Source organism: Chrysochloris asiatica, unplaced genomic scaffold (genome assembly GCF_000296735.1).
Source record: "Chrysochloris asiatica unplaced genomic scaffold, ChrAsi1.0 scaffold00089, whole genome shotgun sequence".
Lineage (NCBI taxonomy): Eukaryota > Metazoa > Chordata > Mammalia > Afrosoricida > Chrysochloridae > Chrysochloris > Chrysochloris asiatica.
The window spans coordinates 12,491,835-12,496,948 of record NW_006408607.1 but is presented as its reverse complement, the minus strand read 5'-3'; the positions used below and the strand labels follow the sequence as shown (position 1 = coordinate 12,496,948).

The 5,114-nt window shown below is 36.4% G+C and overlaps 1 pseudogene; it reads right to left on the bottom strand.

Annotated features, from left to right (window-relative positions):
- Positions 1-4,351: 4,351 nt before the first annotated feature.
- Positions 4,352-5,114, bottom strand: part of LOC102837850 — a 2,400-nt pseudogene continuing 1,637 nt past the window's right edge.

Sequence of the window (5,114 nt, the reverse complement as noted above, 5' to 3'; positions counted from 1 at the left end):
ACAGGGTTTCCAAGGGTGTAAATCTTTACGGGAGTAGAAAGCCTCATCTTTCTCCCGCGGAGCGGCTGGTAGTTTCGAACTGCTGACCTTAAGGTGGTAGAGTGTGCCATATCATAATTTAAAAAATAATGATAAACTGAAAAATGTCAAAGAGGAATTTCTGTTTAATGACAAAACATTGAAAATATACACATACCAAACTAAGAGTTAATCTCTCATCACAACTCAGGTAGTACCTGATAGAGACCAAATATAAAATAAATAAATCTCTTTGACACAGAGTTTTTTAATATGGGAATATGTTTTAATTAAATCTTCTCATATTTATTACTATAAGCCATCTATTAGAACAATGTAGTGGCTTTACTCTACAGAACTAGCCTGCATAATGGCATTTGTATTGGTGGAATATGATTCACATAAATAAGGAAGTAGTAAACACTATCTTCTGGATTTATAACCTGAACTATATAACCTCTACTTGACTCTATCTGGCTTTAAGAAGCCAAAATGCTGGATCCATCCGGAATCTAATAATAACCTGCCCTTTAACTAGAGACAGTTGGAACAAACTTATTTTCTATTTTTACCTGCTAATAACTTATTTGAATAGAATTTTAGAATGCTAATCTATGTCCTTACTTCCTTATGTTATTTGTAATCCCCTGTTACTTGTTTAAATAGTTCCATTATTAACAGTAATTGTCTAGAAGTAAGATTTACCGTCTATGGAATCACACTTGCTTGTATCAGTTATTGTAATTTTAGGTCATCACAGGCCCTGTGTGATGGGATACATTCCCCAAAGTTCGTGCACTACATTTCACATTTACCAGTTATGAAGGGACCTGTCTGGAAAATGTGCTATTTTGTGAAAAAGGCTTCCTAAGACAAGTCTTTGTTACAGACAATTGATAGGTTCTCATATGTACAAAGTAATTACTTTTGGCACCTGTTACTTGTGCTTAGTTTCATTGTCTTGTCAGAAATGACAATATCAGTACTGCATATAGGTCAGAGAGGAGGACAGACTGGGAAAGGCTAGGCCTTTCTCTGTTAGCAATTAGAGGCTGCTTGATGCTTTAAGTGCCTGTGGATAAATAAAACTACTGTAATTGCAAAGCCATTTATAGAATTGCACATCCACTGAGACATTTTGACCTGCAGCAATAAACTACTAGGCAGTACTTGAACTGTCTGTATCCGTTAATTAGAAAATGAATATGTAACTGAATAGATTAATTCAACAACTTACGTAAGTACAGGAACAGAATTTTTGTACCACAAACCTGTTCTACATTTTTGCTATTGTTTCCTCTTTCCATATTTTACTTTCAAGTATAATCATCCAATGGAAATCAAGTTATTTGTAGTCCCCCCACCCCATAACACTTATCAACAAAGCATTTTTATTGTTTCGTAAAAACAGACTTTGTATCATGCTTATCCATGATCTCATTAATGGCCAGAATTTTAATATTAATCTTCCTCTATCTTTGGAGAAAACTGTGACCCAAGGAAAAATTAGTGTTTCAAATATTCATTAATTAATTTTTTCTACTAACAGTTTTTTGAGTGTTTTTGTGTACTAAGTGGCACAGTAGGGTGTTATTGCTGTTGTTGGAGCTGCTGTTGATTTGGTCCTTGTAGCGAGCACATACCCAACATAGCTAAAGGCTGCCAGAGCCTGCATATCATGATCTGTTATGGATCAGACCATGGGCTGATTATTAATGGGTGTTTTCAGCTATTTCTTCTCTTCTTGAGTTGTGCCCCATCAACAAATCAAGGTCCCAAAATACTTGTTCCATCAACTTTATTAAAGCCAACTCTACTTTGAGGAGGCATCTCTCCCCAGCTGTATTCTGAATGTTTCCAACCTGAGTTGCTCACCTTCCTGTGCTATATCAGACAGTGTCCCATTGCTATTCATAAGTTTTCTAGTGACCAACCATTCAGAAGTGCTCCGCCCCTCCTTTTTCCTAGTGTTTCTTAGTCTTGGAGCTCTGATGAAAACTGTTCACCATGGGTGATCCTACAGGTACTTAAAGTACCGGGGGCATAAGTTCCAGCATCATAAGAACACACAAGCCACCACATTGCAACAAATTCACAGGCAAGTATACAGATGCATACAAATAGATAATTAAGCAGGAGTCAGGTCACCATGACATTAAATGCAATATGATTTTGTTTATATTGTTGTTGTTGTTAAGTGCCGTCGAGTCGGTTCTGACCCATAGCGACCCTGTACAGGGTTTCCGAGGGTGTAAATCGTTACGGGAGTAGAAAGCCTCATCTTTCTCCCGCGGAGCAGCTGGTAGTTTCGAACTGCTGACCTTAAGGTTCGCAAGCTCGATTTGTAACCACTACGCTACCAGAGCCTTATATTTGTATATATTAGTCTCTATGATTCCAAAAACAATTGACTAACTTATATTGCATGTATTTCCTTTCATTTAAAAAATAATATAATAGGATTCTAGGTGAATAGTACATTTAAGTTGTAGAAGAGAGAAGTAGGAAATTAATAGGTAAAAAATGTGTCTTGCATTAGAATGGTTATGAAATGTATGTGAAATGAGGACCCTAGATTTTGTCTTTAACAACAGGATAGTGATGCTATCTGTTAAAATTAAATCCTGAGGTCAGAACTATGCTGACATATATTTCATGATTTCTATTTTGAATATGAAAATTTTGAGATACTTAAGAGATATTCAAGCACATTTGTCAAGCAAGCTGTTGCAAATATGTGCCTGAAGTTCATTTGAGATATTTCAAGCTCAGAGTAGGCAAAAAATGTGAAGTTATGGAGTTTATGGAAGACAGAAGATTTTAAAGGACATCTAAAATTTTATAGACATCATGAGCACTGGAGTGGCACTCTTGGATAAACACTTGCCTGGTAACTGAAAGGTTAGCTGCACAGGTCCTCCAGCCACTCTCAGAAACCCTATACAAGTTCATTATGAGTCAGAACACACTCAGTGGTACAGAATGATAACAACACTATGAGAAGTATAAAGAGAAGAGAGGTAAGGATCATCATCCCAGGAGGAACTTTAAGATTTAAATGTCAGATACAAATATGACCTCAGGAAACAGGCTGTGAAGGATTAGCCAGTAGGATAAGAACAACACCAGGGGATTGTTACATGATAAGACAGAGCAATATCTAAAAACAAGTAACCAAAACCCAAAACACTCATTGTATGATCAAGCATTTTTTCATTGACATAAAAATAATTACGAATAGATGAGTATTTTATAGACAGTTATAAATAAGATTTAAAGTAACACCTGAATGTTTCTGAGATCAAATGTCTATTTTGGTTATGCCTCATGTGCATTGGAAATAAATGTGTTGTTGTTTTGAAATGGTATATTAAGTCATGCTAGATATTGATGAAGGTAAGTTGAAAAGTATGGCTACAAAATCATAGAAACCTTTATTAATAAAAAATCCAAATGTGAAGCTATTGTTTCTTGACACATTCTGCTTCTAGGTGTATATATTTTGCAGGGTGGTGCTTCCATCTGTTGATGCTATAAAATGAGTACTCGACCAAAAGCCAGTCTGGACTGTGACAATAGCAGTTCATAATAACTAGCTGCTCTTGGAAACCCTGTGCAGCATAGCTGTGCGTCAAAACCAATTGGATTGCACTTAACAACTTCCCTTTCCTGGGAGAACTGTGGTTCTGTAGGATAAGCACTGGACTACTAACCACTGGATCAGTGGTTCAAGTCCACCAGCATTGGGAGAAAGATGAAGCTTTCTGCTCCAGGAAAGATTTTCAGTATCAGAAACACTCTACAGGGTCCCTGTGATTCAGAATCAACTCGACATTTTACAACAATACCAATAACCCTTACCTGAAAAATCTGTGTTCTGTAATTTACATTATAACAAATTGGCAGTTTTGGCATCTTCAAAGTATCGGCCTTCCCACCCCCCCACCCTCCTTGAGGCTTTTGGGGGAAAAAAAAAAAAAGAAGTCAGAAGGGACAAAATCAGGACTGTAGGGTGTATGGGTTAATTTTTTTACTTTTTCTCACTTATGCAGCTTTTCATTTTCTTAAAAATAAACCCTGATGTTTGTCCTATATCTTTCAAGAAAATCTATCAGTATTAATCCTTTGGGGTCCCCAAAATAGTCCTTATAACCTTTAGAGTCATCATAACTATCTGATTTGAATTTAACTGTCTCGGTAGATACCTTTAGTGACTACTGTTTCTAATTGAACGCTTCTTCTGAAGGCAATCAAATAAGCCTAAGACAAGTGTATTTTTTCTTTTTGCATCACTAATAAGGCCTTTTATTTTTCATCATTAAAAGTCTGAATTTTAAACACACTCTTGAACTGGTGGCTCATAGTCATCAGCACATTCAGCTCTAACACCTTTCTCTTGTCCAATAACTTTTCCAGAACTACTACCGTCACCAGGAAGCTGCATGAGTTTTCCCAACTCAAACTTGGGCTTCTCAGCATTTTTGCTTTCCTTACAAACACATCATGGAGAGGGTAAATAGACTGGTAAGGTTTTTCTATGTTCTTCCTAATGCTGTCTGCAATCAGTTCAGTGACCACTTTTTTCAAGTCATTTATCTACACCTCTTGAGTCATGATTTCCATCATTTTCTTCTGGATCTGATGGACCTATTGATGCTGAGCATAAAATGTCTTCCAAATCTGGATGTTGAATTTTTTTTTTGAAAAGCCAACACAGAACAGGCAAACCAAAATAATCATTGGTAGTCTTGATATCAACATGCACTTCAACCATACTCTGACATTTTGTGACAATTGAGCACATTTTGTCACGGGTAAGATCTATCTATGAACTTTATGGGAAGTTGGTCAGGCAGTTTTTGTCCTGAACATCCTCAATAATTAGTTTGAATTTTCTAAATGCAACTTCATTATTCTGCAGATTAGCAAGGCTGACTTCAAAACCACAATCTTTGGGGCCATCAGATGCAATTTGGGTTCTTTGAATCCTTGTGACTAGCATTTCCCCAATAATTCTTATATTGCACATTCTTGGTGCCTTCGCAACATATGAATATTTCTTAGAAAAATGGACCAACTACTTTCTTCTTTCTCTG